We start from the raw sequence: 26,396 nt of genomic DNA on the forward strand, positions 1-26,396 counted from the left end.
TATGCACAAATTTTCAGCTGCATTGAAGTCACCAACCATAACACCTGCATTGCTCAAGGGTCAACTGCATTGAAAAGAATAAGACCAGAAAACAATTCATCTTCTTAATCTTTGCTTTCTTGCATACCTAACCACATGTTTTTGATGGCACTGGTGGCTAGTCTGGAACCGCCTCTGCAACGACTCCAGCTGCAGGGGAGGAGGTGAGGCCAAGGTTACACACTCTTCAGGGCGGCAGGAACCTTGAACAGGCAGGAATTCTTCCCCCTACAGATCCGGCAGGGTGGGAGCCCTGAGATCCTGGGTGCAGCTACAGCTGCCCAGCTACGGCTCCAGACTTGAGCATCCCTGTACCCTGAGGGACCCAGGAAGCTCCTTGCCCCTGCAGACTTGAAAGTTTCTCCTCCCGCTGTCTGACCTCTCCCCACTAGTGGTGCCCGCTCAGGTGTGGAGCAAAGTTTTGGCAAAGCGGAGGTGCTGTTGCAACTCAGACAGATGTGTGTGCACACGCTCACGGTGGCACTAAAATGCCAGCCCTCTGCCACCTCAGCCCCCTCTGTAGTTTGGGCACTGCTGAACGTGGGATGGAGGCTGAGGGGCTGAGGGCAGCTTGGCACAGGCCTGCAGAAGATACCCCTTGGTAAAAATAGCCAGGGCGCAGTTAAAGTCATGTTAATGATGAGAGGTAGACAGGGTCCTGGGCAGAAAGCGGGGGTGGGTTTCTTGTGGAACCCCTCCTTCAAGGCAGGGACGGCCTGAAGTTTGGGGGTCAGGCTGTCAGTTCCAGGTAGAGTGAGAACTCATGGTGCTTTTTCCAGCCTGTCCATGGCTGCTCATGGATAAATCAGCACGTACTTTCTCCCTTCTGAGACCATAAAATCCCCCGAAACCAGCCAAACTCACATAGACGTCAAGATGACCTGCCTGTGAAAAGGAGCTACCCATTCTGGATCTCCGCTCCACTGAGAGCTGCACTCATTAGGACTATTTGCCTGTGAAAGGAACCACCCACTCCAGTTCTCCTCTCTGCTGAGTGGGGCCGCTCTTTGGCACAACCCGCCTGCGGAAAGGAGCTCTCTACTTCCGGTCCTCTGAGAGCTGTTCTGTCAGTGAAGCTCCTCTCCGTCTTGCTCACCCTCCAGTTGTCCGTGTACCTCATTTTTCTTGGCCATGGAATAAGATCTGCGGACCCAACAAATGGTGGGACTGAAAGAGCGGTAACACAAATGGGGCTGAATCGCCCACCGCTCGCCACGTCGCAGGTCACCAGAAGGAGACACAAGCTGCTGTGATCCTACAGGAATCCCAGACCTAGGGACTCCTGAGCCAGGATGGGACATCCTCTTTTGGGCTCTGCAGTTTCTGATGTCTCCAAGCTTCAGGGTGCCATCGTGTTTGCCGGTGCCTGCAGTGGAAGCCACTTGTACTATGCCTGGTCCAGCCAGAGTCTCGCACGGAACCCGCGCGGGTGCTGGCGCTGGGAGCTGCCTGCCCCGCTGCAGCCATCACGCCTGGCTGTGTGCAGTGGCCAGACCCCAGGCTCATTCACACACCCCTTGGTACTCCGCACTTGGCTCACCTTTGGCAGCTGTGGGATCCAAGCCAGTATTGTGAGTCGAGTTTGGCAGCGGACCGCGCATAATTCAAAGGTATCACCAGTCACAGAGGTTTCCAGCTGAAAAAGTGACACGGTAAGAATCCTGCAACATTTATACTTTAAAACCTAGTTTATGATTTTTTTTTATTCTTTAAATTACAGTATAGGCATTGGCTATTCAAGAGGTTATAGTCCTCTTTTCAGCTTAGAAATGTCATCATAGTGAGTAATTTTAGATTCAGTATTAATGGAGTCATAGGTTTTGTTAATCGGGATGGAAATAAAGTAAGTTGAGCCAAGTTAAAGTAATGTTTAGATTTCTAGAGCAACCTTTTTTGGATAGCAATAGATATAATGTTTATATACGTTTCAGTTAATGTATTGTTTCTTCATATATACGTTTAATCTTTGCCACAACTGTGTAATATATGTAAAGATCTTGGGAATATGTAAAGATATGGAAGAGTCCTGGGAAGTATTGTAATTAGTCTTGATGATGGTGGTGGTGGTGGTGGTAGTTACACAGACTTTCTGCATAATCACTGGCTTGAAAATATTATTTTTAGACAGTATAATAGGGTTGGATAATAGAATGTTAAGGTCAAATCCCAGAATTTAAAATAGTTAAGATAGCACATGTTTCTGTTTGGAGCAGGAGTCCTGGCAGGCTGTGTTTCATCTTAAAATTCTCAGTAGCACTAAAGGCTCTTCAGTGGAAATCAAGTGTTATTGATCCTTGATATTTAGGTAACACATAGAATGCGTATGCTATTTAAAGAGGTATTCCATATTTGGAGAAAAACTCAGGAACCATATATATGGGACCTCATATGAGCATGGTTTAGAATGGTATAATAATTTTATATAATTGTTAAAGTTAAGAAATTGATACCCAAACTTTTCGTATCATTTCTTCTGAAATTACACTATTTTGCGGCCACTACTCTACTTTTGGCAAGTGTTAAAGTATAATTGACCTTATGATCATGCCAGCATTGTTCTTGACTTTTAAACTTCTGGAAATTTCCAAGTTTACAAACTGCGAAAGAGAAACAACAAAAATGACATTTCACCAGTCTGACCCCTTTTTTTCCAAATAGACCATGAGAGTCAACTGCAGTTTTATCAGAAGAAACAAGTCCCTGAACTCTATCTCTTTGGATTCATGAATTGACATTTCTTTGCTCTTGAAAAAAACTGAAGTCAGACAACAGTATTGTTTAGCTGAAAAGATTAAAAAAAAATATGTTGCTAAGCACATAAATTACTCCCCTCAACACATGCACACACACATGCACACAGGCACTACACAAAGAGAAAACAAAGTTATATTATAAGAATTAGAAAATTTTATAAATGTAAGTAATACATTATTTAAGCTTAGAATATCTGATTTTGCATGGTTCAGGTAAATAAATAATAAACCATGGCTCAACAATCTAGGCATTAAGAAAAAATGACGAGAATTGATTGATTGTTGAGAATTTGAAAAGACACACGCAAATACAAAAATGTGACACTGACTGAGAAACTGTTGTTTCCTTAAGTCTCTCCATCAATTAAAAAATTACTACATTAATAACTACATGAGAGCAGATCATTGACAGTTTCTTCTTTTTCTTTTCTTTTTTTTTTTTATTTTTAATTTTTGAGACGGGAGTTTAGCTCTTGTTACTCAAGCTGGAGTGCAATGACGTGATCTCGGCTCACCGCAACCTCCGACTCCTGGGTTCAGGCAATTCTCCTACCTCAGCCTCCTGAGTAGCTGGGATTACAGGCACGCACCACCATGCCCAGCTAATTTTTTGTATTTTTAGTAGAGACAGGGTTTCACCATGTTGCATTTAACAAAAATAAATTGAAACTCTTTTGATTTTTGGAAATACATTTCAAAGGTTGACATTTAAACATAAACCCATGGTTTAATAATGTTCTTAAACTGAAATGTAGTTTTTTCACAGAGATAAGACATTGTAGTATTTGAATAAAGAGACTTTCTGTGAGTAGAGTTTATTGAAGAGCATTTCTAATGGTGGATTAGAAGAATAGATACATGTGATGGTGAATTCTATGATTCAGCTTGTCTGGACTATAGGTGCCCATTTGGTCAAACATCATTTAACTGTTCCCATGAGAGTGCTTTTGGATGAAATTAATAATTGAATTGTCAAACTAAGTAAAACACATTGCCCTCTCTGATGTAAGTAAACCTCAGATAATCAGATGAAGCACAAAGATAAAAAAAAAAAAATGCTGACCCTCATATGAGTAAGAGGGTATTTTTCCTGCCTGATTGCTTGAGCAAGAACAAAAGATTTTTCCTATCTTTGGACTTGAACTAAAAACATTGGTTTTCAGACTAGAACTTATATCATCAACCCTTCTGGTTCTTAGGACTTCAGATTCACATTGGGATTACATTATTGGCCCTCCAGGGTCTCCAGATCACTAATTACAGAACATGGGGCTTCTCATTATTTATAATTGAACGAGCCAATTCTTTATAATAAATTATTCTCACTCTCTCTCTACATATATATGGATATATTCTCTCTCTCTCTTCATATAATACATAATACACATATAACATATATGTATATATTATATGGAGATACATATTATATATGCACATGTTATGTATTTATATGTGTATATATATGTGTGTATTATACACACACAACAATACACATCCTGTTGGTTCTGTAACTCTGGAGAAATCTAACACAATACTCTAGGGATTCAAATTTTCATTATTATAATTATTTTATTTTATTTTTATCTTTCTAGCATTGAATATCACAGATTATTGACTTCATTTGGAACATAAATAAGTTATTCCAAGTATTCTAATATCAATAAAATCTCACATGAAATATTTACATACTTAAGAACTGAATGTTGATAAAAGTAAATGACATTTTCTTAGGTTTGATCTGCTCAGTGGCCTGTGGCAAAGACTGATATTAGAGGAAGAATTAAAATCCTGAATCAATCATGAACTTTATAAGGTACAATATTTTGCTTAAAGTAAAAATTATTTTTGTTTGCTTGCTTATTTGATTTACTAGTGAACAATATACATTAGATAAATTATACAATAAAAGATACAGATAATATATTTATTAACATTGTTTAGTCATGTGTACATACATATATATATATATATATATATATATATATATATATATATATATACACTCATGGATATACACATACAATAAAAAGTACTAGTGAGCGTCTTCAAACTGGTTCAAATTTATACTCATTTAACAACTATTTATTGAGTGCCTGTTTCATGTCAGGCACTATCCTTTGTATTGAAAAAGTTGACAGTGGGCAATACACGTAATATTCCCTGTTTTCATGGCACTTACATTCCAGCAGGGACAGACGGAGGGTGGTTTTGTGATAAATGTACTCCAATCAAAAGGATTTGGAGTCAAAAGGATTTGAAATCAGATTCCATTAGAAATCAATGCATGCCCATTTAGAAGCTGGATGACTTTGGGCAAGTAATTTAATCCCTGCATCTCAAAATTTTGTCTTTAGAGTTCATACAGTCCTATTTTCTTAGTGGAATTCGGGACAATATTAAGAAGAATATCTTTTAATTTGTTAAGGTTTATATTAATAAATCAGTGTCAATTTGAACTCCAAGACATCAGGAAGCTGAGACAGATCAGTCAGAAGTAACTTTTTATGAAGATTTTTTCCCTCTACCAAACCTAATATGGAATAATAAATACAGCAGTTGACTCTTTTTTCTAGTCTTCTGATGATTAAGTCTTTTTTCTTAACAGTTTAAATTACCGATCCTAGATTCCAGATACCATCTTTGAAAAGGGGTGGACAAAGAGTTTTTGTTTTTATGGACATAATCTGGACATGTTGTTTCTCCTCCTTGAGATAACCTCTCTTCCTCCACTAAGCCTAAGATGATTGACTATGATGACATCTAATTACAATTCTTTCATTCTCATTTGCATCACTAAAGAGCCAGATTCTCTGTTCACTCTCTGAGATATCACAAGGTGACAAGCAAGAAAGAATTTCTCAGAATATAATGGGGGAAACAAAGACAAAAGAACATTGTATACTTTTATAATATTTTCTTGTTATAACTGACTAAAATTGCATCATAGGAATGGAATGCCTTAAGCTGGACTCTAACAAGCTCTTCTTGTAACAAGTTACTGATTTCAAATATTCATAGATGATAACATATTGTTACATGGAAAAGGCCTCAAATCGCTCAGTCTACTAGAGGCAAGATTATTCAAGTGTTCCTGGCTGTATCTCTATTTATATCTCTATCTCTTTGGTATATATGTATGTGTATGTATATAGACACACATGTTCAAACATATACATAAACACATAATACATATGTATCATTTTTGGAATGTGCACTAATGAGAGAGCAGGTGTATTAGTCAGTATTTTCCAGAGAAATAATCATTAGTATATGCATGTATAGATAGGTAGGTAGGATGGATGGATAGATAGATAGATAGATAGATAGATAGATAGATAGATAGACAGGCAGATAGATAGGTAGATAGATAGATAGATAGATAGATAGATAGATGATAGATAGATAGATAGATAGATAGATAGATAGATAGATAGATAGGGATTTTTGAAAATAAATTGAAGTTGACAAGTGTGAGCTGGTAGGTCAAAGACCAAGAAAAGCCTATCTTTCAGTTCTGGTCCAAAGATGGGCAGGTCGGAGACTCTGGAAACCTGATAGTAAGGGTAAAGTTGAAAGATTGACTTCTGGACAATTCCCTGTTGCTTTGGGAGACTGGCATTTTTTCCCTTTTCAGACCTTCACCTGATTAGATGAGGCCTAGCCACATTATGAAGGACAGTCTGTTTAGTCAAAGTTTACCAATTTAAATGCTAATTTCATCCAAAATGCCCTCCAAGTTGATACGTAAAATTAAACATCACAGCAGCTTGTAGAAAGAGCTTAGTTGTTAGTAGTTATTATGGAACATGTATTATTGTTCTTAATGTTAAAGTAAGCCTGTGGTGTGGTGTGGGGTGTGTGTGTGTGTGTGTCTGTGTATGTAAGGCAGCTTTTTTAGTCTTTTAGACTTATAAGAACAAAATTTGATATCCATAAAAGAGTTTTACAAACTACAAAGTTCAATATAAACCTAAAGTGGGATCATTATTATTGTATATCTATATAATTTGAGAGATAGGGTCTCATTCTGTCTCAGAGGATAGCCCACTTCAATCTCAAACCCCTGGACCCAAGCGATTCTCCCATCTCAAACTCCTGAGTAGCTGGGCCTGCAGGTGGGTACCACCACCACTGGCTATCTAAAAAAAAAAAACAACACTTTTTTGCTAGAGACAGCGTCTCATTATGTTGTCCAGGCTGGTCTCAAACTCCTGGCCTCAAACAATCCTCCTGCCTCAGCTTCCCAAAGAACTGGAATTACAGGCATAAGCAGGTGAGCCTGGCATGAAATCATTATTATTATAAAATATTTTGGAGATTCCTGAAGCCTATGACTCAAAAAGCGATGTTAAATGTATCATAATTTTGACATCAGTCTTATCACCTTTGTTGGCATTATCAGAATTTAAGAATATATATATATATATATACACACACACACACACACACACACACATATATATATATATAGTTCTGTTTCAATCTTTTAAATTTTCAATGTAAAATTTGCTCTTTCTTGAAAATTGCATATAAACATCTAAGCCACATGCATTTATATAATATTTCAGATTCATGGACTACTTCCTATTTTTCATGTCAAATATCTGGTATAACTTTTGAGCACCTTCACACATTCCTTATCTAAACTTTGAAATTTAGTACAAAATTCTGAATTTATGGGAATTATGTATTGATGATTTAATATTTAAAGTTAAGCTATTTTAAAATATTAAAAATTATTCCATGATAATAGATATTGTACTTTTGCTAAAATAAGTGTGCAGTTCCCTGGCTTTATGCTAGTTGTGGTGTATATTTTTTCTTTAATAGTTGACATTATTGAGAACATAACAGGGAGATGTCAAGTCAAAAGGGGCAATATTATTGATTACATTTGGAAAACATGTAAGTAAATGCTGATTGTAACTGTACATTCTAAAATTTAGAAAATTATTTGGCACAGGATAAGCACTCAGCAACTGTTTAATTACTTACCTCTGGTTCTTCCTGCATTTTGCTGGTTGGCAGAGTTTAGAGTAAGGAAGATAAAAATACAAAATTAAAATTCATTTTATCATTTTATATTAAAATAAGTTGAAGGACTTTCTATTTGTCACATCTTTATTACAAAAATATACTGCATCTTGAATACTATGAGAGACTCACTCTACTGTCCACACTAATGGAAAAGAAGAAACCACCAGTGTGGGGATAGAAAGATTATGTTTAAGGCATATAACTATTGGTGGGCAACGCATTTATTTTTATGGTGAAATATGATTTCTGCATTAGAAAATTCAATAATTCATATGCTATATCATCGACTTATAATTAGCTTAAAAACATAATATCAAGTCAAACATTTCTAGATATTTTCTGTCAGAATTCTTTCATATTGCTCTTCTTCCATCTTCTCAGAAATAAAACACTTTACAAATAGTTTCTAATTAACTGACCAGAATGGTAATATAGCTGAAACTAAAGAAAATGGTGGTTTAAAAAAAAGGTTTAGTAAACATGTATTTTAAAGGCTTTCTCTTTCTCTTACCCAAAGTTACACAAATATTGGTGCACTGAAAGGTTGTCTATTTGGTAACAACTTTTTAAAATTCATATTATGCAGCTATTACAAAATGTTTCATGTAAAACATAGATTAATTTCTTAAAATCAAAAGACTTTATTATGCAATGATTAAGGTGAAGGATTGAGAGAAGAATTCAGAGATAATTTCACACCCCTTTGATTATAATCTATAAAGAGAATAAGATTTAAAATTTAAAACTCTCTTTTGTGAGATACATAAAGCATTCCTCCTGGGCATATGTCATAAAACAAGTTGTCAGCCAATTTACAAAGTCACCACAAATTCACACTATCCATTTCCTATGAATTATATTTTTACAAGTGGTATTCACACCATATGCACATTGGATTTTCTATATACAAACCAAATCATTTGATTCACAAGCCAACAAGTGATCATTCCAAACCATAATTTCATACATAAACAGGTTTGCTGCAATCCAGAAGTTAATCACACTCAAATGAATTCATTAGCTAACCAACATATTTGTGATAAAACTCCAATCTGTTAGGAACACAAAATTGTCTGGAATTGGATTGTGTTGTTGTTACAACCATAAGGCATTTTATTTTTTTCTGAAAGTACATTTGGAAGACCTATTGCTATGGCTCTTCATTTGATAATTTTGACTTAAAAAAAAAAGTAGTCCCAAAGATTCATTTGGCTGTCCATTGCAAATCAGTACAAATAAAGAATTATTGAAAAAATAAATTGTTATTGTAAATGTTTCTGGTTCATAAATGGAAATATGTAATCACTGTCCTCATGCAAATATTTATTAGGCATCATCTACACATAAAGCATTTTACTAATCCATGAATTTTTGGGGCTTCCACCAAGGTAAAGAAGTGAGACACTGATGATTAAGCACAAAAATATACAGACATATATTTAAGTGAACAAATATATAATAAAGAAAATACATGGTACAGAATCACAGATATTACTGATGTAGTTTGACAAAGTATGCTAGAGGGAGTGGGAATTGAGTTTGTCTTTGAGAAAATACATTGCTTTAATATAGATAGCAGAAAAAGACAAGCACCTCAAACCTAGAGAGCAAATCCTTTTTTGTTGTTGTTAAGAGTGGTGAAGAATAAGAAAGATGAGGAGAATGGTTAGGTTGGACAAGTAGATTTGCCTTGTGAAAAGCAGGAGTTATGATTGTCTTCTTAGAGTCAGGTCAGATTTTGGAAACTATTACTAGGAGCTCAAAGTGTCAGTCATCTTACAGTGGGTAAAACTGAAACATCAAAAGTTTAAAAATAGTATACCTTATGTTTTAAGAATTAATTTTGTAGCATTTGTATATACACACTGTGCAACCATGGGAGGACTCTAATCTAAAAATTTGAAAGAAGAAGAAAACAATCAAGAAACAAGGAAGAAATAATCAAGGCACAAGACACTAAGTATATGAATATTTATTTGTTAAATTAAGATAAGTAAAAACAAATCTATGTAAAAATAGAAGTACCCAAAGGCAATATATTAGATACAATAATTGAAAGAAGGGGTGGATAACAAATGATCAAGTTAGTGATTAAAATAACAGTTTTAAAATAATGGAGTTGTGCTATAATAGAAAAGGAAACCATTATTGATGGTGTAAAATGGGAGTGACACAGGGCAGAAGTGAGTGTTGAATTTGGTTAAAGAGCTATTTCAGTTAGGCAGTGATAAGGATTTATTTACCTGACCATTGCAAGGCCAGAAAGGCTGTCATTTTAATAAAGTATAATGAGTATTCCCACTAGTGACAAGCATAACAATGCTATACATGACTTCTACTTTTTTTTGATGGGAGTGGATCCACTTCACTACTTCTTTTGTGATATCCAGAATACTTTTTATATATTTACATATTTATGAACTTACTTCCCAATATACTTAAAGTGGATTGTATTATAAAATGTACAATTGTATAAATCAAAGTAGATGCAAAATTAAAGAATAGTAAACCACATAATACTAGAAATAAGACTAATTTCTAAATATTTACAAAGCATCATTTTCTAATCACTTATGGTTATTAGACCAATGTGTTATTAGACCAAAATTTATAATTTTCAATAAATTTTCAAAAGGAAGAAACAGTATCACAATTATTTTATTCCTTTCAGTTGTAGATTTTGATATTAACACCTTCCTAGCTTTGGTTTGCTTTTTAGTACGCTGTAAATGAAATAACATTTCAAAAAACTTTAATGTATATAGTTATTACCTGAAAGTAGTTAATGCAACCATGCCATTCCTCTGTCATTAATAGAATTTTTTTTTTCCACTGTTATTACCATGAGCAGAGCCATGCTTTCTATTAAATCAATCACAGTTTTTTTGTGCTGTTGCTTTTGGTTTCTGAAAATGTATTCTTTGTAATAGGGATCCCCAACCACCCTGCTCGTAGCATGGAAAAATCGTCTTTCATAAAACTAGAAGTCAATTCATCATGGCAAAAACGTTGAGGACCACTGCTTTATAACCATGTGCAAGTTGGTGTCATATATCTCTTTGATGTTTATGAGATCCAAGAAATATTCTTTAATTATGATAGTACCTCATATAACTTGGTTATTTATAACATGCTGTTATTTTATTACCTGTTTCCTCATTATACATTAGTGAAATATTATGGGAGACATTGATTTGATTCAAGATAACTGGTAACATTTCAATCTTCATTACTGAACTATTTCTATTTAGATTTGTCTACTTTTAAAAATATAAATTAATGGACACATATGTTGGATTTTTTTCTACTTTACTTTTTGTTCTGTTTTCTAATAGCTCTCTAAATTACCCTATTTATAAAATTAATTTGCATTTTTGTGCCAAAGAACTTTACAAGAAAATATCTTAAAATGTGATTTGTAGCCAGAAGCAGTGGCTCACGCCTATAATTCCAGCACTTTGGGAGGTCAAGGCAGGCCTGACTTACATGGTGAAACCCCTTCTCTACTTAAAATACAAAAATTAGCTGGGCATGGTGGTACACACCTGTAATCCCAGCTACTTGGGAGGTTGAGGCAGGAGAATTGCTTGAACCCAGGAGATGGAGGTCGCAGTGAGCCGAGATCATGGCATTGCACTCCAGTCTGGGTGAAAAGAGCAAGAGACTCTGTTTCAACAACAAAAATGTGATTCCCCCATCACTTTATTTTCTTCAAACTATTTTTACTGAACAGAAAAATATTTTTAGATGTTTCCAACAAATTAATATTCATTTCTAAATTGCAGTGTTTTCAAAATAAAGCCTCTGATTTGAAATTTTCTGTTTATTTTTTGATATTTTAAAATAGAAATATTGTATTTAGCTAGTTCTCTAACAATTTTTCTTCAGGGAATACAAGAATCTTCATGAAGAACAGTGAGTAAAATCTATCAAGTTCAAAATATCAAGATTCCATACAAAGTAGGACATAATTTTAACTTAAATATTTTAAGAAATAATATGACAATTTGGTTTTAATATTTCTATTGATCTAGATCCAACTGGAAAAAAGAAACCACACTACCTATTTCAACTAGGGATGTTTAATATAGAGAATTTGTATCAGAACTGTGGAAGGCTGTATAAGCATAAAGAGAAACAGGACCCAGAGATAATCACTCAAAAAAAAAAAAAACAAAACACAAGACTTGCAGAAAAAAGAGGAAGACGTTACATTGTCACATCCTAAAGAAGGACAACACAGATTTGGAACTTCTACCTGGAGTAGAAACTGTAATCTGTTTTTAGCTGGTTGCACTAAGGGAGAATAATGAGAGTGATTCAAAGAGTGTCTGAAGAAGCTTGTGGAGAACTCTCTGCTGCTCTTGGAGGAAAGGTCTACTACTGGGCAAAAATAGCAAACAAACCATTTTGTAGGACCTTGTCCCCTTTTCTCTTCCTGCATTCCAGTGTTCATCTATTTCCCCTTATTTGGAGTTGAGAGAAAACTGACAAATAACCAATATAGAATATATCAGTCTACAGCCATTTGTGTTGATATGACAAATACTAGCAATATGCTTCTGCCTAACGAAATGTGACTCTCTCTAATACAAAGTAAGTCTCTCTCACTCTCTCCATAAGGAAGCCCGATGCAAATTCCCAACAGTCATGGCATCCATCTTTGACCTCCGTCCCAGCACTCATGTTCATTTTCTTCTTTAGTTACAATCCCACCCGAATATCATGAAACCTGAAAGAAACATTGGAAAGTTACCAATAATCCTTATGTAACAAGATAATGTAAATGAGGAGTGAACAAAACAGTATTGAAAAGAAAAAGCATATAAATAATTGGCATATTATTTTGGGTCAATTTTGATTGAAGATAATAACCATAAAAGATCATGACTAAAACACTGAATGAACAGTAAGAAAATTCTATACAAAAATTAAAGGCTTATGTTCTATTTTTGTCTTTAATTTCTAATTTGATGAAAAATTTTCAGTGTTGTAAAATAAAGATGTAATTTACCATGAAAATTTTTGTGGTGTAATTATTTTATTATGCTTCATCCTAATATATATTTTCTATTGCAGAAATTTGGATCAGATACATATAATTTCTCATCTATGACATGGTGAATTTTTGATGAATAATACCTGATTTTCAATCTTAGAATTAATACATTTCTGAAAGTTTTCTAAAAGGTGAACTTTTTAAAACCTATTCTTTAATTTGCCATGTTTCCATGTTCTCTGGTATTTTTAGTTTACATTCTACATAAGATAACCATAATTGTGGCACGTCATAATCAGGAAGTTTTCAAATACTCTTAGCGACATTAATATAATAGCAGAGAACTAAAGATCAAAATATATAGGTTAAAATTAGCATAATTTATCTGCTTTAATTTTATGGCTATCTGAGTAATATAATGATACAAGTAAATTTTAACAAACACTGTAATTCATTTTTTGAATAGCTCAGTGAGTTATGCTGCACATTAATCCAAATATCCTACTGGTATGGATTTTTCAGGTTTTTTCTTTCAAGGAGATAACCAACAACAAAAAAAATTCTTTTAAACTTTTGAACTCAGTTTAATTTTAAACCACACAACCATGAATGCTTCAATCCTAGGAAGTGATGATCACAGAGGGAGCTCATACTTTCATCACAGAGTTGAAGAATTATTTTCCTTTGTGCAATTCTACTGGATACATTTTGACAGATCTTCAATTTTCATTTATTTTTTAATCAAAAGGAGTCATTTCCTTGGTGTTGGTACTGGTCTGAGCAGCTCAGAAGGAAGAAACAGAATCAGCAGGGGCAAAGTGTATGATATTTGAAATATCAATTCTTTCTAAATTTTGCTGAAAATTAAAATGACAGTTAATTTATTTATCTGTTAGCAGAGTCAAAGCCATTTATATGAAAAATAAGTTCAATGGCTAACCATGCAGATGTTTTGTGGTTTTGAAGCTTTTTAGTTGCTACAAGCAATATTTATGGGCAAGACTGGCACGTCTCTTTATACATTGAATATAAGGGGAAAAAGAATAAATAGAAAGTCAAGAGAAGCCATATAATGTGAATAGAGATAAAAGGAAAAACATAAGAAATAAAGACTTTCATTTAAAGGGAAGTAACTTATTCTAAATTCAAGATGTCAGATATAGTTTTTGTTTGATATTATCCCATATCTCAGAATAGTTTACCTTTTTTTTATTTTATATTGTGAGACTTCAACTTGGATAGATATTGTTGTTGGCAATCATTTTACCCATATTTACCTTTCCCACTTCATCTTTTCTCATGATGACATAAAATTTACTGAGCTCACTTAAGCACATCAAAACAAATTATGGAAATTATTTTATGTAATTCTCACAACACTATGAAGTAGCTACTATTATAATCTCCACTTTAGGTTTCTAATGGCTAGTGACATTAAGTAACTAATTTAAGGTCCAGGGCTGCATTTTGTCTGTAGATTAGAAAAGTATGTCTGCTCTTAGCAGGCACAGAACTTACCATGGTTTGTGGGTGGGCAAGCAGACCTCTGGCTGGCTTTCACTTTGATTAGCATCTTTTACCTGAAATACTGGTATGGAGATCACTCTCAACAACTCTGCATGATGTCCCTACTAAGGTCACACAACCTGTTATTGATGATACTGAGATTCACTTCTTCCAAAACATGTGTTTGTCACTACTACAATCTTTTGACACTCAACTAACTTTTGTGAACACTTCAAATTTCACATTGATTGTCTCTTCCTCCAAATTCCTTTTCTAAGTGTGCCTTTCTGAATTGGGAACCTCTCCACAAGCTTCAATCAATCTTGTAGATATTTCTGAGAAGAACTTATCATATTGACCGAGATTGTGAAGTTGTATATTTTTCTAGGTGATCAGTAAACATTACTATAGTACAGATTTTCTCAGAACCTGGCACAGACTGTCATATATTAAGATTTCAATAAATATATATGAATATGAGGAAGTTCCATTGCCCAGTTGAAATTTGTTAAAGATATGTCAGGAGCTAATAAAGCATGAATCTGATCTGAATTTGAATTCTGAATCTGAAAGTGTGCAATAACATGAAAACAAACAAACAGGTAATAAAGGACATATGAAAGGATAATTTTTTTTCTATCATTTTATCACAGTTGAGTGCACACTGGAAAATTGCATTAGAGCTTCAATGACCCATAAAGAAGCATTGAAGACATTAAACTTTCTCTTTCACTGCCTCCTCTCTAGAGCTTTCCCTTTTTATGCTGTGTTTCAATGTGTTAGTATTCTATGTTTCATTTAAATAAGGTATTTATGTTATCATATAAATGAGGCCAAAATATATATTGATTTCAATGTATAAAAACCTTAGTTCCAAAACAGTTCAAAATAGCCTCTGGCCCACATATATTTTGCTCTTCAGTATAACATTTAAAAGAAAGATAAGAAAATTGAGTGTCAGCTTTTTTCTAAGTCACTACTCAGTTGACATTTCTAAATAGCACAGGATTATAACAACATTAGCTATAACTTGACTAATCATCTTATATTTGACCTCAATTTGTGAGCCTATTTGTAATCACATGTGATGAAATCCTATTACCTTATCAGAGTTTTAAAATACCATTCAATAATGAGATCTCCGTAAGAAACTAAGCATTCTCTATGCCTACATATGCTAGGTAAATTAATACACACATATAAATTATTTTGTCTGTCATTTCAAAAGTGAAACTATTATACAATCAATGGGCTAAAATATATAGAAATATGAGTCATGATGTGTTTGTTTGGGGTATTTAAATTTCTTTGATTCTTAATTTATGTGTGTATTTGCCTAAAGGTTAAAGCATCTATACAAATTTTCGATATATAATTGGTATTTTACCCTTGTAATTTATAGGATGTGTTTTTCCATATAATTAGAAGGAAGACTAAAGACTTGCAGAAATTACACAGAACCAGGATTATACCCAAACAAAATAAATTTGTGCTACATTCCAGTTTTTATTTTTTTTTAACTTTCTAACTTGCTACTTCTCAACAATGTATGGGTAAATGGGTTTAATATAAAATTTTTCATTGAATATACTAATGAGGCTTAAGAATCAAACTCTGTGTACCCACAGATTCATAAAAATATATCAATGATTGTCTAATAATGAGAAAAGGCCATACTAAAGTGTATATGAATGGTAGCATACTTTGCAAATTATATATAACCTATACACTGACATAATACTTACCACATGGTAAGCACTATTTACATGCTTTACCTACTTTGCTAATTTAATTCTCATTTCAACCCTATAAAGTAAGTTATATTATAATCTCTGTTTTTCATATGAGAAAACTGAGCAACAAAGAGTATGTATCTTGCCTAAGGTCACATATTATGTGACAACCTGGATTCATACCAATGCAGTCTAGCAGCAAAATACATGTTCTTAAACAAGTTTTGCTGCTTGCCTAACATTGTACAAAAACAAAATAATATGATTACAAATGTAAAGCTATTTTAAGAAGATGAATGTTTAGAAACAGAAGGAAAGGTAATGCATGTGCATTTGTGCAATTGCCTCAGCTTTGAAATAAAATGATAAGGTACTGATGAACATATGTAGTAAATTTCTTATGACTGAAGCCTATTCAAGTGCATGATGTCTATGTTGTGGCCCACAGTTTCAGACTAATTTGGAATGTTTGATGAACTGGTAAATCAGACTTACTACATGTTCATTTATTGTGGTACTAAAGTATTTTTTTGTGAAGAAAGAGGCAGCCTGCTTCCGTGAAGCAGCTAAGGGAACACCACACTTGGCTTTGAAGTCTACATCTTTCTTTTATTATTTGTGTGACCTTGAGCAAGTTGCTTAACCTCTGTTTGCCACCGCTTCCTCATTTGTGACATGAAACTAATAACAGTACCTGATTCTGTTATTGTAGTGAGAATTAAATGAGTTCATGTTAAGAGAGTATTTACAACAACACTTGGCACAAATTAAGTGCTATGTAATTCTTTTTCAGTAAAGATGAATTTAAGGATATCGAACTTGACTGCATAAAAGTATCATGTTTGGAGAGAAGAAATAATTTTATTGCCAAGACAGGAAGTGGTGTCTGTCACTTAAGTCCTTCATTAATCTACTTCCTGAATTTATGTGGAAAAAAAGTAATCAGTAATTTAAATCTAAAATGTCTTCCCTGTAATAGTAAGGGTGGTCAGTGGGTTAGGGAAAGTAGTCACACGAGAAAATAGGTAGCACTTGGAAGGGATTGTATTTCTCATATATCTTATCGGAATCTAGTGGAGAAACTCTAACATAGTTTGGTACTAGTCTATTATTTATACTTAGGACGGTAAGTAAACATGGATTTAAAAAGTTTCTTCATTATGCAGCTTTTAGGTCCATGAGTATATAGTTATATAATATTTCAATTTAAGATAATTGTCACCATATTAATTTCCATCAGATGTGTATAAATGACAGTTCTATCTTAAGTTTAACTTTTCAAACCCATTTTTTCTAATTTATTTCAGTCTTGTCACCCAAGTACTGAATCTTTAATTCAGTACTATAATATACTGAAGGTCTAATTTTGTAGTTTAGTTATCTGAGTTTGTAAAATCAGTTTCAATGTATATCCTAACATTTAAGTAGAAAAGAGGGCAATATAGAGGGAAAAAAATAAAATTTTTAAAGAATATGAACTAATCCATTTAAGTTCAAAGAGAACATAAAACAGGGGTATAAAAAGAGAGTAAAATAAATGAATGTGAGTCATGTTCTAAAGGCTTTAGATGGTGAAAACAAATGCTTTACAGAAATGTTCGAGTCCACAAAATAATCATTAAGTGTTATTTGAAAATATACCTATAAATCCTTGGGTACTTGGAGTTGAAGCTATTTCATTGTGAATTATGAAGTATTCTCCATGTGTATAGTTGCTTAACATTTTTTCTCATATGTTAAGTGTTGTAGTTTGATGACACTCATAGTCTCAACTGAAATGATAATGGATCTTTTCTGGGTTTGACAAGGACTCTTGTTTTACCATTTTTGGGTATTTTTAATGATCTGTGTGGCTGATGCATCAGTATTCATTGTTCATTTTAAAATCTATTTCATGTGAATTTTTTCTGTTAATTAAAGAATTTGAAAGAAGAGAAAATAACAAAGGGAAAACAAAACAGAAACATTAACTATAATTTCACCATTCAGAGACCAAAATGTTTCCTATTTTAATATATTTTTCTCCAGTATATCACTTTTAAAACGATAAATAACAGTATAGCTCTCTTATTTTTAAACAAATAAAATATGATGAAGACAACTGGAAGTCAGGTACTATAATTGGAGGCCAAAGGCCAGCCAACAGTGAGAGACCCCTATTTAAATTGTGGATCATAAGTGTAGCAGATAAATACATTAAGGAAACAGAAAACATTCAGCAACCACAGGGCTGGCAGGTTGAGAGGGTTGGGGCTGGTGATTCGAGAGCTCTTCCTCCTGCTAGTTTATCATCCATACTTCAGTGATCTTTATGGAAATGACCAACTTATTGGTCTAGTACAGTACAGCAGACTAGTACAAATAAGTCCACCGAGGTAGTTCTTAATACTCATTCTTATCAAATTGAATCACTATGGAACTAATCTTCTACAAATTATTTCAGAGAGTTGACATTTTATGTGTACATTAAAGCTACCTGGGAAGGGGCTGTCGATCTGGAGAGGGGCACAGCTGATTTCTGTCAGGTTTCAACTTGGTATTTATTAAGCCATATCTGTATATCTTTTAACACTGAATGAAACATGACCACCATCAACTGACCCAAGGTAGAGGAAGCAGGAGAAAACAAAGCAGCTAGGAAAGAAGAGAAAATAAAATTGTGTTTTACAAAAAGCTAGATTAAGTAAGTGTGTTTAATAACTGTCAACTCTTTGACTTCAGGTTAATGTACAGATTATACTGATTCAACATGGTTTAAAGGATGCAACTGTCAATACTGACTGGTTTGCTCTGTAACTATTTACTTCAAGTAATCACAATTTCTAAAAGTCAGTGGAAGAAATATTTATTGTGTAACCACAATAAGATATGACAGTATTGAAATGGAAGTTTCTAGGTATGTATGAACATGTAATGGACAACAAATGTATATAACCTTTTGTGGAGATTTAAAAAACACATTGTCTTAGGCAGAATTTAGAGAATTGAATACTGGGTAGCAAGACCAGAAGTGGAGATGATGATGCCAGATATTATTATTATATACAACTAGACAGTCTGTCTCTTATATAATTTATTTACCTATGACATTGTAGGTTAAATAACATTATCCTATACATACCCTAATTTTTTTCATTTTTGAATATTTAAACAGTTCCAAGAAATAAGTTATTCTATTGAACCTAAATAATTCAAGAAGATATTGAGACTCGAAAAAGATGCATACTTCTGGGAAGTTTAGCCTTGACTCAACGTGATATAATTTTGAGGTTGCTGGGTGCGGTGGCTCATGGATGTAATCCCAGCGGCTGAAGTGGGGGGAATCACCTGAGGTCAGGAGTTCAAGACCAGCCTGGCCAACATGATGAATCTCCATTTCTACTAAAAATACAAAAAATTAGCTGAGTGTGGTGGTGAGTGCCTGTAATCCCAGTTAGTTGGGAGGCTGAGGCAGGAAAATCATTTGAACCCATGAGGCAAAAGTTGCAGTGACCTGAGATTGCACCATTGAATTCCAGTCTGGGCAAGAGCGAAACTCTGCCAAAAAACAAAAAAACAAATAAACAAAAAACTTCAGGGTCAAGGTTCTGATCGTCACAGTATGCTGTTCCTCACAATAAACTTATGTGTCTCAAATACTTGAGAATTATCAATTTAAAAAATTTTAAATAGTTAACCTATTAAATAAAAGAATGAATTTCTGGCTGATGAGATGGAACATTTTCCCACTTTACATTATACTTCATATTATATAGTAAATTCATTAATTTTCTCAACAAAATTTATGTTAATATACTCAAACTAATACTTTTGTGCAGTTTAATCCCCATTTTTCTAATATTTCAGAATCACTAAGCTAACTATGATTCCTGTAACATTAAATCCTAAAGATATTTTTCATGCCTCATTGTATTTCATCTTCAAGCAACATGTACTATGTTTACCAATTAATCTCTTCTGTAACACTTTCTTCCCTTGGATTCCTCCCACTTCTCAGATTACAATATGTCAGTCACTTTTGCCAGTTCATCTCTTTCTACCAAATGTTTGTGTTTCTGGAGTGAATCTGAAACCTTTTTTTCCCCGTATGGTTACACTAGGAAGTCTCGTCTTTACTTACAGTTTTATCTATCATCTATGTGCAGATGACTTACAGATTGTCTCAATCAAGACCTAGACTCTGGACACAATACCTACATATTTGCCTAACTCTTCAGGGTTACCTCCTGGATGTCTGCAACACATCTCAAATTCAGCTTTCAAGATTAAATTTTTCTTTTTCTCTTTTATTAAAGAGTCTACCAAAGTAATTCCTAAACAAGGGGTAGTTCAGCATTAGTTTCATGGACAACTGAAAAATAATAGCTTGGATAAGACCATCTGGAAAGAGTACAAGTAAGAATTCTGACTTGCAGAAAATACCTTAGCTTGGCATCTCATCTGAAGAATTTTTATGCCAAACTCATTAATGAACACAATACTGACAAGGTGTTTTGGAGCTTTGGTAGTTTAACACTTCGCAACTTCCAGTCCAATTTCTCTTATGGATTTTTTATAAAAAATGAATCATTGAAATAAATATACTTGATATTGGATTATTTATTAGAATATGTAATAGACCTAGCACTCTGGGAGGCCAAGGTGGGTGGATCACCTTAGGTCAGGAGTTCAAGAGCAGCGTGGCCAACGTGGTGAAACCTCGTCTGAACTAAAGATACAAAAATCAGCCAGGTGTGGTGGCGGGCACCAGTAATCCAAGCTATTCGGGAGGCTGAGGCAGGAAAATTATTCAAACAGGGGAGGAGGAGGTTGCAGTGAACTGAGATCTTGCAATTGCACTCCAGCCTGGATGACAAGAGCAAAACTACATTTCAAAAACAGAAAAAAAATTGAAGCAGAGACAATCAACATTAAAAATTGAAAAAGTTCTCTTTCGTGTTAATTCCTATACACAAATGAAAAATAGGGTACAATGATTTAATACAACACCAGTAATGAGCATATTAAGTCTGAATTTCATTCTTAGATACTGTTTATCTGCTTTCATTAAAGTCACTTTTAATCTAAGCCCTATGTTTCTTAAAAGGAATTTGGTTGTAACATTATGTTTTGATGTTAACAAAGAAAAAATATTTTCTTCTAGTTATAAATTATTTTAACATATTTCTATACAATTAAATGTTAGTATTATTGTACTTCCTATTTATTACAATATTCATTTTTACCAAATAAAAATAATATAAACTTATTATTGACATTATTTTTATGCACTCTTGAGAATCTGAGCTAATAGGGAAGATGTGCCAATGCTGTGCCTGTATGATGGAACTATTTAGAGTAGCAGGAAACTAAAATATGTAATCAATCAATTTTATTCTCTAAAGTTGTCTTTATTACAGCTTTCAAATGTAACACTGATATATCCATTTTTGCTTCCAGACTGTAAGTAAGATGGACCAGTTAGCAACTTTGCTTTTTGATCATAAATGTGTAGCTAATTTTAAAACAAATGTGAAATATTGAAAATTAAAATTTATTTTGATTCTTATGTTTTGATGGTTGTTTCTATCTTATATTTGTAATGGAAATTTTGCTGCTGGGTTTTTTTGCATATATATGTGTTCATCAGAAATATTGGCCTGTCATCTTTTCTTCTTGTAGTGTCTTTGTCTGACTTTAGTGTCAGTGTAATGCTGGCCTCATAAAATAAATTTGAAAGTATTCTCTGTAATTCAATTTTTTGGAAGTGTTTAAGAAAGATTGATCCCCCTCCCCCATCTTCTTTAAAAGTTCAGTACAATTCAGTGAGCCTCTTAGGTTTTTGGCTTTTTTGATGGGAAACATTTTTATTACTCACTCAATCTCCTTATTTATTGTTTGGTTGAAAATTTCGATTTCTTCATGATTCAGTCTTGGTAGGATTTGTGTAGCAGATTGTATGTGTTTAAGGCTTTATCTGTTTCTTCCAGGGTATCCAATTTATCAGCATATAATTGTTCATAGTAGTCTTTTATGATCATATGTATTTTTGTGCTATCAAAGCAATGTCTCCTATTTTATTTCCAATTTTATTTATCTGCATCTTCTCTTTTTTTCTTAATTAGTCTAACTAAGATTCCGTCAATTTTTTCATTTCCAGAAAACTGAATGTGAGTTTTGTTGATCTTTTTATATCATTCTGCTTTGATACTTATTTTCTTCCTTGACTTTTGACTTACTTTTTTCTTTTCCTTGTTACTTGAGGTAATATTAGGTTATTTGGAATTGTTCTCATTTTTTGATGCATATTTCTTTTGCTATAAAGTACCTCTAAGAATTGCTTTTTCTGTATCTCTTTAGTTTTAGTGTGTTTTTTTCCTTTTTTTGTTTCAAGTTTTTGTTTTTTTGTTTTTTTTTAATTTTGCCTTTATTTTTATTTTTTGACTCTTTGGTTGTTTAGGAACATGCTGTTTAATTTGTGAATGTTCCAAAAATATTTCTATTAGTGATTTTTAGTTAAGTACTATTATGGTTAAGACAGATACTTGGTATAGTTCTCTCAAATTTGTTAAGACTTATTTGGTGGTATGACATACAATCTATCCTGGAAAGGTTTTTTTGTGCACTTGAGAAGTATGTGTATCTTACAGTCATTGGATGAAATTTTCTTTATATGTCTGTTAGGTCTATTTGATCTAAAATGTAGTTCAAATCCAGTATTTCTTTACTGATTTTCTGTGTGGATGATCTGTCCATTGTTAACAACAGTGTTTTGAAGTCTTCTAGTATAACTATATTGCCCCAATCTGTTAATATTTGCTTTATATAGTTAAGTGCTCTGATGTTGAATACATATATATTTATAATTTTATAACTTCTGGATGAATTGATCCCTTTGCCGTTATAATAACCTTTTCTATTTTTAAAGTTTTTGACTTAAAGTCTATTGTGTCTGATAGAAACGTAATTACCCTGAGTCTTTTGGTTTTTAGTTGTATGGAATATTCTTTTACAACTTTTCATATTCAATCTATGTTAGTCCTTAAAGGTGATACCAATCTTTTATAGTCAGCATGTAGATTGGTCTTTTGTTTTAATGTCCATTCTTCTACTCTGTATCTTTTCATTGGAGAGTTTAATCCATTTACATTCAGGGTAATCACTAACAGGCAAGGACTTACTACAGTCTTTTTGTTCATTGTTTTCAGTTGTTTTGTAGATTCTTTATTCCTTTCTTCCTCTCGTCCTATCTTCCTTTGTAATTAGGTGCTTTACTGTAATAGTATGCTTTGATTCCTTACTTTTTATATTTTATATCTCTATTATATATGTTTGCCTTGTGGTCACTATAAGAATTATATAAAACATCTTATATTTACAACAAGTTAGCTAAGCTGATAATAAATTAACTTTGATTACATTTTAAAAACTGTACATTTTTACTCCATTCCCCCATGTTTTGTGATTTTATGTCACAAATTACATTTTAAATTCTATATCTCTTAATGTATCATCACAGTTGTTAGTTTTATCTCTTAATCCTCATACTTCAGAGAGAAATGGTTTATGTACCACCATGAGAGTTAGAATATTTTGAATTTGATGGTGTACTCATGTCTACCAGTAAGATTTTGCTTTTATATATTTTAATTTTACTAACTACCATGCTTTTGTTTTAGCTGAAGTAACAAAATAATCTCCTTTAGTTTTTTATTTCTTTCTTCCCCCCCCCCCTTTTTTAAATTGAGATGGAATCTCGCTCTGTTGCCCATATTAGAGTGCAATGTTGCAATCTTGGCTCTCTGCAAACTCTGCCTCCCAGCTTCAAGCCATTCTCATGCCTCTGCCTCCTTAGTAGCTGGAATTACAGGCGTGTGCCACCATACCTGGATAATTGTTTTATTTTGGTAGAGACAGGGTTTAGGTAACTTGGTCAGGCTGGTCTCAAACTCCTAACCTCAAGTTATCCACCTGCCTTGACCTCACAAAGGGCCAAGATTACAGGCATGAGCCACCATGCCAGACTCTTTGGTGTTTCTTAAAAGACAAGTCTGTTGGTGATAAATTTCCTCAGATTTTGTTTGTTTGAGGACATCTTTATGTGTCTTTATTTCTGAAGAATATTTTTCCTGGATAAAATATTCTTAGTTAGCAGTTTAAGTGTAGCAACTTGAAACTATTATTCCACTCTTTCCTGGCATGTAAAATTTCTTCTGAGAAATCTGCTGTTAGCATTATAAGAACTCTTTTATATATGATTTGCATCTTTTCTCTTGCTGCTTTCAGGATTCTTTGTCTTTGGTTTTTGACAGTTTGATCATAATGTGCCTTAGTTACTCTTTGAATTGAATCTGTTTTGGAAAGTTTTATCAAGCTGTAACTGGATTTTTATACCTTTTCCCTGAATTGGAAAGTTTTCTGCTATTTTTTTTTAAATAAGCTTTATGAACTTTTGTTCTTTTCTTCTTTTTGAATTCCTGCAAATTGAATATTTGCTCTTTCAATGCTGTCTCACAAACTGCATAAGCTTCCTTTATTCCTTTTTATTTTTCTTCTTCTGACTGTATATATTTCAGTAAACTATCATTTCATTCACCAATTCTTTCTTTTGCTTTTAATGTCTTATGTTTCTACCATTGCTTGTACCCAAAACATGCTAAGTTCCAGTAAATGGTTTTTCCTTTAAAAAAAGTTTCTCAAAGAAAAAGTGTAAATGCTCATTGATTTCCTTCTTTTGTGGAGTGAATTTCCTGCTATAGAAATTAAGGGGTGTTTTGTTAGTTGCCCAGATTTCTTAAAGAGCACTGTATTTTGTACAGTTTTCCCTCCCATAAACTCTTTGTTGGAAGGTGTCAAAGATCTATCAGGGATGCACTGACGTCAGGACAAACAGTGGCAGTCTGCGAGCAATCAGTCAATCTGTAGTTCCTTCCCACTGCCAATTCATCATGTAAAGCTGGGCTGATTTTGGGCTTTCTGCACAATGCAGGCTGGTCTGACCACCCCTCAGCCCTGGCCAGAGGGAGGATAATGGGCACAGTCTATAGCAGGCTCAAGATCAGTGCTGGCTGTCAGTGCAAGAACAAATAAGGGGAAACCCGGTTTAACTGGGATGGCTCAGCTGCTCCCCATGCTGTCCATGTGACTCTCTAGGCCTTTCTTCCCTTTTTCTGGGTCACTCCCTTTTTAAGAGGTGAAAGGGTTGAACTGACACATGGACTTTTTATGATTGGGTGTAGAGTTGTTGGCAGTGGAAAGAACATAAATTCAAAGTTCCTTCTGGCTGGTGCTGGGAGTTGATGGGACAGAGGAGAAATAGTTTTTTGTGGCAACAATCTTCTGGTCAGTGTCGTGGAAGACCCTCTCCATGTTTAGCCCATATTTAGCATACATCTCATAGTACATGTATCACTTTAGGCCATTAGAGGGCTTCCTTGCCCTGATGCTATCAATGACCTTCAGGTTAGTGGAACTTATGGGATCATGGGTTCCCACCAGAACAAGAAGAATCTCACTTGTGGTCTAATAGTTGGCCATTCGACTGTAGTAGTGGTAAACAATCTGAAAACTTACTTCGTCCTTTAAGCTGAAGACAACTATAACAGCATTAACCTGCATGGCAAACTACACCTTTTGGGGACCCCTCTTCATCTCTAATGAGCAGCATGTAGCCCTATAAGTCACCAACAGTATCTTTTTTAAAACTGCCACCTTCAGGAGACTCTATCAGACTTATGTGCCCATCAAGGACCAGGGTGACAGAAAGTACCAGTTTATATTCTTTAACAAACTGGAAGCAGGTTTCTGCTATTAACACTTGATTTTACATTTTCTCTTCAGTCTATTTTTTAATTTCCAGAAATTCTGTTTGTTCCAGAAATTCTGGAAATATATATACATTCTCTCTGTTAATTTCTAATTTTAGATCTTTTTTGTTTTTGTGATTTTGTTGAAGCATTTTTTTAAAGTTTGCTGAGCTCTTAAAACAATTATTTAAACATCTGTCAGGCAGTTTATATAGTGCCATTTCTTTGAAGTTAGATACTGGAAAATTATTGTGTTATTTTGGTGGTGTTATGTTTCCTTGTGTGTGCGTTTTTTTTTCATGGATTTTTTTTTTTTTGCCTTTTTTTGTTGTCTGGCATTTTACAGATGAGTTTTTTCAAGGAAACACCATCCCCTTTGGGGTGAATGTGTACAGGGCACTTGGGAGATGTGTTATAGGGCTTCTGGCACCTGTGTGGACACAGGTGTAGTCTTTCTGTAGCTCTGTCAGTTGAGGTTGGTACTGATGAAAATTGCAGGGATCTTTAGGCACCAATGCTGTGCATGTCTTCAGTAGCAGCAAGG

General features: G+C 33.9%; 1 long non-coding RNA gene across 1 annotated transcript; it reads left to right on the plus strand.

The window, feature by feature from the left end:
- The first annotated feature begins 529 nt into the window (after nt 1-529).
- LOC144581956 (uncharacterized) lies at nt 530-21,612 on the plus strand. The gene is made up of 4 exons (XR_013533466.1): nt 530-1,691; nt 4,524-4,605; nt 16,861-17,012; nt 20,213-21,612. It is a non-coding gene; the product is annotated as an uncharacterized LOC144581956 (long non-coding RNA).
- The last annotated feature ends 4,784 nt before the right edge of the window (nt 21,613-26,396 follow it).

This window comes from Callithrix jacchus, chromosome 3, assembly GCF_049354715.1.
Source record: "Callithrix jacchus isolate 240 chromosome 3, calJac240_pri, whole genome shotgun sequence".
Classification (NCBI taxonomy): Eukaryota; Metazoa; Chordata; class Mammalia; order Primates; family Cebidae; genus Callithrix; species Callithrix jacchus.